This window comes from Ovis aries, chromosome 10 (genome assembly GCF_016772045.2).
Source record: "Ovis aries strain OAR_USU_Benz2616 breed Rambouillet chromosome 10, ARS-UI_Ramb_v3.0, whole genome shotgun sequence".
Classification (NCBI taxonomy): Eukaryota; Metazoa; Chordata; class Mammalia; order Artiodactyla; family Bovidae; genus Ovis; species Ovis aries.
Genome location: NC_056063.1, coordinates 60,586,388 through 60,598,133, shown reverse-complemented (window position 1 = coordinate 60,598,133; position 11,746 = coordinate 60,586,388). Strand labels below are relative to the sequence as shown.

Sequence of the window (11,746 nt, the reverse complement as noted above, 5' to 3'; positions counted from 1 at the left end):
TGAGTCAACTCTTCGCATGAGATGGCCAAAGTACTGGAGTTTCAGCTTTAGCATCATTCCTTCCAAAGAAATCCCAGGGCTGGTCTCTTTCAGAATGTACTGGTTGGATCTCCCTGCAGTCCAAGGGACTCTCAAGAGTCTTCTCCAACACCACAGTTCAAACGCATCAATTCTTCGGCACTCAGCCTTCTTCACAGTCCAATTCTGACGTCCATACATGACCACTGGAAAAACCATAGCCTTGACTAGACAGACCTTAGTTGGCAAAGTAATGTCTCTGCTTTTGAATATGCTATCTAGGTTGGTCATAACTTTTCTTCCAAGGAGTAAGCATCTTTTAATTTCATGACTGCAATCACCATCTACAATGATTTTGGAGCCCCAAAACATAAAGTCTGACACTGTTTTCACAGTTTCCCCATCTATTTCCCATGAAGTGATGGGACTGCATGCCATGATCTTCGTTTTCTGAATATTGAGCTTCAGGCCAACTTTTTCACTCTCCACTTTCACTTTTATTACCCCTTATGAAATCTGGCAAAGAACAAAGATGAGGGTAGGCCATTCTCGTCCTATAGGATGAATATGCCAGAGGGCACAGGGTTAACTCCATTCAGCTGTGTCAGATCTGTACTTCACTATTTCCTTGACCCGTGACATCATGGTGATGATCCTGAGGCAAAGCCTCGACAAGCAGGGAGCCAACCCTGCGGCCTGCAGGACCTTCAACCCTGAGCCGCACACGCCAAAAAAGATGAGTCAAGGACCAACACTTTTCTCTTGTGGAACCATGGAAAATGACAGATGGTGAGACCTGGACAGAATGTGTCCCCTTCAGATCGACCAGCCAAGCGCCAGTATCTGGGAGTGCCTGCCGGACAAGTGCCAGGACGGCGCCCTGTGGCACCGGGAGGCGGCCACCGCCTGCGTGATCACCAACCTGATCAAAGACCTCAGCCTCAGCAACCACAATGGGCACCCGTCCACATCCCCCAGCAAGCGCCAGTGCCGGTCACTGTCCTTCTCGGACGAGATGGCCAGCTGCCGGACGTCGTGGAGGCCCTTGGGGTCCAAATTCTGGGCGCCGGTGAAGAAGAGACGCTGCTACAATGGGGGCAGCGTGCAGCGCTACTCCAACGGGTTCAGCACCATGCAGCAGAGCTCCAGCTTCAGCCTCCCGTCCCACGCCAACGCGGTCTCCTCGCCCTGTGACCCGGCGGGACTCCACCCGCAGCCCATCGGCCCTCCCGGCCTGGGGGTGCTGGGCCCAGCCACCTGCGGACAGGTGGGCGACCTCTGGGGTCACGCGGCAAGCCCCGTGGGTGGCGGCCGGCTGGACATGCAGCGCTCCCTGTCCTGCTCGCACGATCAGTTCTCCTTTGCGGACTACTGCCCACCCTCTGCCAGCAGCACCCCACCTCGACGCCAGAGCCGGCCAGGCGCTCGGGTGGGCTGGCCCACAGCCGCTCCCAGTCCTGCTTCCTTAATGACAAGAAGGTGGGCATCAAGCGGCGGAGCCCCTAGGAGGCACAGGAGCAGAGGCCCTCCCTGCATCTTGCCAAGATGGCACAGGGACAAACTGGGGCAAGTCTCGGGACCTCGATGGAAGAGAGGGCTGGAAGTGAAGACGTGAAAGTGAAGTCACTCAGTCGTGTCCGACTCTCTGTGACCCCATGGACTGTAGCCTACCAGCCTCCTCTGTCCATGGGATTCTCCAGGCAATAGTACTGGAGTGGATTGCTATTTCCTCATCCAGGGGATCTTCCCGAACTTAAAGAAAAATTGTTCAGCCTTATAAAGAGTTCTCGGAGAAAACAGTGGCACTCCACTTCAGTACTCTTGCCTGGAAAATCCCATGGACGGAGGAACCTGGTAAGCAGTGGTCCATGGCGTTGCTAAGAGTCAGACACGACTGAGTGACTTCACTTTCACTTTTCACTTTCATGCATTGGAGAAGGAAATGGCAACCCACTCCAGTGTTCTTGCTTGGAGAATCCCAGGGACAGGGGAGCCTGGTGGGCCACCGTCTATGGGGTCACACAGAGTCGGACACGACTGATGCAACTTAGCAGCAGTAGCAGCATGACATCATGAGTAGTGCACAGCCTATGAGAGCCTCTATTTCCAAGAGAGACCGTATGTGACCATGATATATAACTCTCTCAGACTCAACAGTGCCTGTGTGGCTGAAAAAGAGAGAGGGGAGACAGGGAGAGGTATTTGAGAATGAATGAGAGAGAGGGAGAGAAAATATGAATGAGAAAGTGATAGAGAGATCAGCAGATAATTAAATGGAACTAGTACTCATGGCACCCCACTCCAGTACTCTTGCCTGGGAAATCCCATGGGCGGAGGAGCCTGGTAGGCTGCAGTCCATGGGGTGGCGAAGAGTCAGACATGACTGAGCGACTTCACTTTCACTTTTCACTTTCATGCATTGGAGAAGGAAATGGAAACCCATTCCAGTATTCTTGCCTAGAGAATCCCAGGGATGGGGGAGCTGAGGAAGACCCGGGTTTGATCTCTGGGTCGGAAGTTCCCCTGGAGAAGGAAATGACAACCTACTCCAGTATTCTTGCCTGGAAAATCCCATGGACGGAGGAGCCTGGTAGGCTGCAGTCCGTGGGGTTACAAAGAGTCGGACACAACTGAGCAACTTCACTTCACTTCTTCAGTACTCATTAGATTCTGTAATGTCACCTAAGGAGAATATACACAGCAAAGAGTTAAAGAAAGGGTTACAAGGAGAGATAAAAAGTCTTTTCAGGGAGAAAACTGGAAGATACCACAAGGAAAACAAAGATGGGGGAAGATGATTCAATAAAAACAAAATTGGGAAGGAAAAAGCAGTGGAGTGGTAAGAATTGAATGATGTAAAAGTAAGAAGAAAACAAATGATAGTTTATAAAATATTATTTAGTACTGGGAGATTTAGAAAGATAAAGTTCAATATCAGTAAGAATAAATTTGTTAGGAGTAGTGGATGGGGAAAGACTTCAATTTGAGAAGCAAATGATTAAAAATCAGTCTGAAAAGAAAAAAAGTCAAATTATATTTGAGGAGGATATGAGTTTGAATGAGAAATTGCTTACATTTCTTTATTATCCTTTGGCATATTTTAGTACTTATAAAAATTGAACAAATAATTCATAGTCACTTTAGATATTTAGAACAAAGGAATTAAACTTTACCTTAAATTATTTACTTAATTCCATATTAATAATTTGCATATGTATGCCTTTCCTGATATACATTCATGGGAACCTAGTATATGTTCTGCTATGAGATCAGATATTTCTGTTAATTACAAGGTTTTGAGGACATTATTATTTTAACAGGAGTCATTTTATCACATTGGATAAAATGGATCCATTAATGTGTTACTGTGGATCCATTAACATTTGTCAGATTAAGTCTATATATTTTGATTTTTTAAATATGGCTCTATTATTTCTTCCTTTTTAATTTTTTTCAGTTATAACTAAAATAAATCTGTTTGAAGAACATATTTGGTGTACATACTAGCAAATTTGCCTCATTATTTAACAGAATTAACATTATGAGATACTATATATGTATAGTATATTCACATACATAAATAGCAAATATGTCTTGAAGTAAAATTTGTTTTCCTATGAGAAATTTATAAATGGTTTTAAGCTAAAAATAAAAGCCCAGAAAATAAAATTACTCTTGGAGAAGAAATTAAATAGACAGGGCTAGGTCTCTGAAGGAGTAAGAATTTTGATTCAATAAAGAAATAAAAAGATTAGGCTTATACAGAAAAAAAGGATTTTCTTTCACTGAAGGTGAGGAAAAGGAACAAACATGTAAGTAGATCCAGATTAGATTATTTATGTGAAGACTCTACCTTGAGAAAGTACACCAGAAACCTACATTCCCTGTAAATCGCAGGTATACAATTAGCATAAAGGCCTGAGGAAAGTGAGAGAAAATGAAAAATTGTACCTCGGATACATGGGGCATAAAGGTCAAAAGAAGCCAAAAAACTGGCAGTTAAAATGAAGTAAGGCAAGATGAGAAAATTGACACTTGAAACCTCCCAAATTTATACAATGGAATGGCTTTTGTTTCCTTGAATCATTTTGAGGACCTAGATTTAAAAGCATTGTTTCAGTTTGTGTGTCATGAAGTAGAACAGCTTTTAGTTTTAAGTATGGGGTAAGCCTGGCGTGTTGCGATTCACAGGGTCACAAAGAGTCAGACATGACTGAGCGACTGAACTGAACTGAAGGTCTAGAAAGTAGGCAAAGTGAAATAGGATATAATCTAAGACAAAATGAAGAGAAAATGGAGGAACTAAAAGGTTGTTAGATTGGGAAAAGGCAGGAAAAGAGATGTTTTTACTCAGAAATACAGAAAAACAAGTATGCGGAGGGGAAAAAAAAACCATGCCCTTCCAGATGCAGGATCAATTAATATGTTACAGAACTCCAAAGAATATAAAAGAAGTCACTGCAGGTCAAAATAAAGGAATTAAGTGTTGAGCAACACTTCTGTTTCTGCATCTGAAAAAATGGATGAATTTCTTCCCTAGGAGCTTTTGTCATTCTAGGCATGAGTTGATCTTGTGACCCGGGTAAATGGACTCCACTTAGAAGAAAAACTGAAGAGCTTTTGGCAGTCATTCAGAACGGTCATTTCAAAATGGAAACCACACGGTCAAACTCATAATCAGATTTCCCTTTGCCGAAAACCCGGGCTCTGTTTAGCCTGAAGGTAGAGAGTCTGGTTAGAAGCTAAGAGATGGTGTGGTATTTCCCACAGTCTTATAGTCCTTTAAATCTTCCACAAGCACATGACCAGTCTTCCTGTCTAGGCATTTGCCACAGTTTGAAGCTGCCTGAGGCAAGATCTTACCAGTTGAACTCAAAACCTCCAAAGAACAACAAAAAAAAGCTCTTTCAGTCTTTCATGAATAAACCTCTAGCTGCTGAATATAAAACCCTGGAGGACTTCACTCAAGGGACAGAAATAAATCCCCATCTCTCTCCAAATTAATACTGTTTTTCATTAAGGGAATCAGTAAAACAAGAGCTATTTAGTACACTTAATCTCATTGTGTTATGCATCCTTGACTTGTGTAATGCAGGTAATAAAACCAACTTTATAGTTTTTTGTAAAAATTAAATGAGAAATATGTGTGTACATTTTAAAAATCTTAGCATCCATAGTAAGAACTTAAGATATGGAATTTTTATCACCACATGCGTGCACAGACACACACACACAGGCCAACAACTAAATTCTGAGTTACAGGGAGAAGCAACTGTGTGTCTTTATTGATACTTATATCACCAGAACTGTGACTTGCGTGAAAACTGATTCGGATTCAGTACTTGTTTATGCAATAGTTTGATGATTTCTTGCAATGGAAATGCTTGTAGAAATGATTAAAAGAAAAATAGCATCCAAATAAATCACAGGGTTTCAGCCTTTGTGAACGGAGGTACTTAGACCTCTTAGAAAGGTTTATTATAAATTTTCTATAAAAAAGTTTATAACATTTGTAATTAAAGTCAAATTTGCTTGCTGAGTCAGTTCAGTCATGTCCAACTCTTTGCAATCCTATGGACTGTAGTCTGCCAGGCTTTTCTGTGCAAGGGATTCTCCAGGCAAGAATACTGGAGTGGGCTGCGATGCCCTCCTCCAAGGTATCTTCCCAACCCAGGGATCGAAGTCAGGTCTCCTGTATCTCATGCATTGCAGGCAAATTCTTTACCACTGAGCCACTGGGGTCAAATTTGAGCAAATTTGAGTAAATATGAAAAATAAATTTTTTTTTCAAGTAAGGGTTCAGACGCAAGAAAATAGCATTGGAGACAGACCTAAGATAAGCAGAGAGTGGTTTCCAGAGATGAGAACTGAAGAAATTTTATCATTCATAATCAGTTAAAATAATGACCATTTCCATAAATTACATCCAACTGAATTATTCCATGAACAGATGAGCCTGGTGGGCTACAGTCCATAGGGTCTCAAAGAGTCGGACACACTGAGTGGCTTAACACACAATAGGAGGTCTTCTTCCAACTTCTTAGACAGTAAGAGAATCATGAATATTTATACTTTGTTTCACATTTATTAAAAGATACATAGTGTTTCCATCTCAGTATGTCCTATAAGCTACAAGTTTTACTAATATACATAGTAAAGGACCTAGGTAAAGATTCTTTCCTATTATTATTCTTTGTCAACTAAAGAAATCCTGTTGGACTATGACTGTCAGAATTATGGTTTATAGGGTGAGAAAATTCAAAAAGCTCTCTGTAAAATATTTCAATATTTTATAATTTATAGCAATACTATTCAGTATAGTTCAGTCGCTCAGTTGTGTCCAACTCATTGTGACCCCATGAATCGCAGCATGCCAGGCCTCCCTGTCCATCACCAACTCCCAGAGTTTACCCAAACTCATGTCCATCAAGTCAGTGATGCCATCCAGCCATCTCATCCTCTGTTGTCCCCTTCTCCTCCTGCCCCCCAATCCTTCCCAGCATCAGGGTCTTTTAAAATGAGTCAACTCTTCTCATCAGGTGGCCAAAGTATTGGAGTTTCAGCTTCAGCATCAGTCCTTCCAATGAAAACCCAGGACTGATCTCCTTTAGGATGGACTGGTTGGATCTCCTTGCAGTCCAAGGGACTCTCAAGAGTCTTCTCCAACACCACAGTTTAAAAGCATCAGTTCTTCAGCGCTCAGCTTTCTTCACAGTCCAACTTTCACATCCATACATGACCACTGGAAAAACCATAGCCTTGACTACATGGACCTTAGTCGGCAAAGTAATGTCTCTGCCTTTTAATATGCTATCTAAGTTGGTAATAACTTTCCTTCCAAGGAGTAAGCCTCTTTTAATTTCATGGCTGCAATCACCATTGGCAGTGATTTTGGAGCCCCAAAAATAAAGTCAGCCACTGTTTCCCCATCTATTTGCCATGAAGGGATGGGACCAGATGCCATGATCTTAGTTTTCTGAATGTTGAGCTTTAAGCCAACTTTTTCACTCTCCTCTTTCACTTTCATCAAGAGGCTTTTCAGTTCCTCTTCACTTTCTGCCATAAGGGTGGTGCATATCTGAGGTTATTGATATTTCTCCCAGCAATCTTGATTCCAGCCTGTGCTTCTTCCAGCCTAGTATTTCTCATGATGACTCTGCATATAAGTTAAATAAGCAGGGTGACAATATACAGCCTTGAGGTACTCCTTTTCCTATTGGACAGTCTGTTGTTCTGTGTCCAGTTCTAACTGTTGCTTCCTGACCTGCACACTATTAGGTTACCTATAACTTAATAAGAAAATAGCACCAAAAGCAGATACTCTCTGAAGTTGTAAATAAGCTTTAAGATCTATCACTTCCTGGAATGGCAAGTTTTACTGAGCATCACTTGGAAGACTTAGAATAGCAGTCAGTCAAATATGATGAAATTGGTGGAGGAGGAAATCATACAAGGTAGTTTGTTTAAGGGTGTCAGAAACAGAAGACCTATAATGCTGGAGCAGCATAACTAAATGATTTCAGTCAAGTCAATGCTTTGAGACTTAATTGTTGTTTATTTGCTAAGTCTTGTTTGACTCTTTTTGTGACCTCGTGAACTGTAGCCCACCAGCCTCCTCTGTCCATGAAATTTCACAAGCAAGAATGCTGGAATGGGTTGCCATTTCCTTTTCCAAAGGATTTTCCCAAGCCAGGAATCAAACCTGCATCTCCTGCATTGCAGGCAGATTCTTTACCACTTAGCCACTTGGGAAACTAATATTAGAAAATGACAAGCCTTCCTATTATCATCCAGAACTGTTTTCAGCTCCAGGAAATGATCTTTCCATCTGCTTTCAAATGAACATCTCAGTTAAAAAATAACTTGCATAAAATCAGTAAAAATAATTTAAAAACCTCCACTAGATCATATATCTATATATCTATCAATATATATATGTGTGTCATTATAGCTGTGTCCTAATTTTGTTGACTTAATATAAATTATCATTTCCTTTCTGCTCTTGTATACATAAATATTACTATATAATATAGCTACCTTGTGACTAGACTTACATGAAGGGCATTTCACATACTGTATATATCTGCATGTTAATTAATTCTGAGAGAAGCACTTTAGACACTAGTTTAGCTTCATTTCATTAAGATGCTAACTCCATAAGGAACGTAAATTTTCTTATCTATTTAAATCTATCATGCTTAAAATTGAGTCTAGAATACTGGAATATGGAAATAACTATGTTGATTTATGAAGGTACTTAACAGATACCAGAATGTATCTATCTCTCTATCTTTATATACCTATATTCTTCATAATGCAAAAAGAATTAAAGATATCTACAATTGAAACCAAAGCATAAAATTTAAAAAAAAATCAGTTTGATTTGGACAGTTTACAAAACTAGTTTGAAGGGATATGAAACTATGTAGTGAAGATAATACTTTAATTTACCATATCCTGTGACATTTGATACAAAATGAATAACCAAATATATTATTAAAAATGTTTCAACTCCTGTATAATTTAGTTAATATGATGTGAAGTGAAAGTCACTCAATCTTGTCCAACTCTTCACAACCCCAAGGACTATACAGTCCATGGAATTCTCCAGGCCAGAGTACTGGAGTGGGAAGCCGTTCCTTTCTCCATGGGATCTTCCCAACCCAGGAACTGAACCCAGGTCTCTGGCGTTGCAGATGGATTTTTTACCACCTGAGTCACTAATAGTCTATTTCAACTCTAGAATGTTATAATGTTCTGAGAATGCAGGAGGTCAAAGAATATCAAGATATTGTGCCAGTAGTCTAGTAATGACATAAACTGCCATAGGCTAAGGAAATGTCTCTGGATATCATAGGTACAGTGTACACCTGAAGGCTGCAGAATCAAGAACTGAAAACTGGCTTGTTTTGCACTCAGATATGGAGTTTCACAGAGTTGATCTAAAACATGTTTTTTAATATAAGATATTTTATTTTTATTTACATTTCTCTAATAATGAGTGATGTTGAGCATCTTTTCATGTGTTTGTTAGCCATCCGTATGTCTTCTTTGGAGAAATGTCTATTTAGTTCTTTGGCCCATTTTTTGATTGGGTCGTTTATTTTTCTGTAATTGAGCTGCAGAAGTTGCTTGTATATTTTTGAGATTAGTTGTTTGTCAGTTGCTTCATTTGCTATTATTTTCTCCCATTCAGAAGGCTGTCTTTTCACCTTGCTTATATTTTCCTCTGTTGTGCAGAAGCTTTTAATTTTAATTAGATCCCATTTGTTTATTTTTGCTTTTATTTCCAGAATTCTGGGAGGTGGATCATAGAGGATCCTGCTGTGATTTATGTTGGAGAGTGTTTTGCCTATGTTCTCCTTGAGGAGTTTTATAGTTTCTGATCTTACATTTAGATCTTTAATCCATTTTGAGTTTATTTTTGTGTGCGGTGTTAGAAAGTGATCTAGTTTCATTCTTTTACAAGTGGTTGACCAGTTTTCCCAGCACCACTTGTTAAAGAGATTGTCTTTACTCCATTGTATATTCTTGCCTCCTTTGTCAAAGATAAAGTGTCCATATGTGTGTGGATTTATCTCTGGGCTTTCTATTTTGTTCCATTGATCTATATGTCTGTCTTTGTGTCAGTGCCATACTGTTTTGATGACTGTGGCTTTGTAGTAGAGCCTGAAGTCAGGCAAGTTGATTGCTCCAGTTCCATTCTTCATTCTCAAGATGCTTTGGCTATTCGAGGTTTTTTGTATTTCCATACAAATCTTGAAATTATTTGTTCTAGTTCTGTGAAAAATGTGGCTGGTAGCTTGATAGGGATTGCATTGAATTTGTAAATTGCTTTGGGTAGTATACTCATTTTCACTATATTGATTCTTCTGATCCATGAACATGGTATATTTCTCCATCTATTAGTGTCCTCTTTGATTTCTTTCATCAGTGTTTTATAGTTTTCTATATATAGGTCTTTAGTTTCTTTAGGTAGATATATTCCTAAGTATTTTACTCTTTTTGTTGCAATGGTGAATGGAATTGTTTCCTTAATTTCTTTTTCTACTTTCTCATTATTCGTGTATAGGAATGCAAGGGATTTCTGTGTGTTGATTTTATATCCTGCAACTTTACTATATTCATTGATGAGCTCTAGTAATTTTCTGGTGGAGTCTTTAGGGTTTTCCATGTAGAGGATCATGTCATCTGCAAACAGTGAGAGTTTTACTTCTTGTTTTCCAATTTGGATTCCTTTTATTTCTTTTTCTGCTCTGATTGCTGTGGCCAAAACTTCCAGAACTATGTTGAATAGTAGCGGTGAAAGTGGACACCCTTGTCTGGTTCCTTCAGAATGGCTGCGATCCAAAAATCTGCAAGCAATAAATGCTGGAGAGGGTGTGGAGAAAAGGGAACCCTCCTACACTGTTGGTGGGAATGCAAACTAGTACAGCCACTATGGAGAACAGTGTGGAGATTCCTTAAAAAATTGCAAATAGAACTACCTTATGACCCAGAAATCCCACTGCTGGGCATACACACCGAGGAAACCAGAATTGAAAGAGACGCATGTACCCCAATGTTCATCAGAGCACTGTTTATAATAGCCAGGACATGGAAACAACCTAGATGTCCATCAGCAGATGAATGGATAAGAAAGCTGTGGTACATATACACAATGGAGTATTACTCAGCCGTAAAAAGAATTCATTTGAATCAGTTCTGATGAGATGGATGAAACTGGAGCCGATTATACAGAGTGAAGTAAGCCAGAAAGAAAAACACCAATACAGTATACTAACACATATATATGGAATTTAGGAAGATGGCAATGACGACCCTGTATGCAAGACAGGGAAAGAGACTCAGATGTGTATAACGGACTTTTGGACTCAGAGGGAGAGGGAGAGGGTGGGATGATTTGGGAGAATGACATTCTAACATGTATACTATCATGTAAGAATTGAATCGCCAGTCTATGTCTGATGTAGGATGCAGCATGCTTGGGGCTGGTGCATGGGGATGACCCAGAGAGATGTTATAGGGAGGGAGGTGGGAGGGGGGTTCATGTTTGGGAACGCATGTAAGAATTAAAGATATTAAAATTTAAAAAATAAAAAAAATAAAATTTAAAAAAAGATTTAAAAAAAGATATTTTATTTTTATTATTTAGATGATTGCATGTGTCCTCGCTCAATCAATCAGTCATATCTGACTCTGCAACCCCATGGACTGTAGACCACCAGGCTCCTCTCTCCACAGAATTTTCCAGGCAAGAAAACTGGAGTGGGTTGCCATTTCCTGCCCCAGGGGATCAGGTCAACTCAGGGACTGAACATATGTCTCCTGTGTCCCCTGAACTAGCAAGCATATTTTTTACCATTGGAACACCTGGAGAGTACTTCTATGATTACATATTTCAAATATATAAGTAAACATGTTAAACAATGAAACAGACATTTGCATACCAACAATCTATCTTAATAAAATATTATCGCTATGTCATAAGTATTTAAGATTTAATGTTTTAACTAAATGAAATTTTACAGATATATTTGAAGTTCCCTATGGGCCTATACACTTTCTGATATATCTCCCTTTTATTCTAGATGTAACCACTGTCACAATTTCAGATGTATCATTCCACTGTATGTTCTTTTATAATTTAGTATCATTGGTTCCATAAAAACTTTTTTCAACTCATATATTTAAAGGTGAAATATGGTTATGCATATATTGTTCTGAA

General features: G+C 39.7%; 1 pseudogene; it reads left to right on the top strand.

Annotated features, from left to right (window-relative positions):
• The first annotated feature begins 661 nt into the window (after nucleotides 1–661).
• The window catches only part of LOC105616265 (protein FAM53B-like), a 201,154-nt pseudogene continuing 190,069 nt past the window's right edge, over nucleotides 662–11,746 (top strand).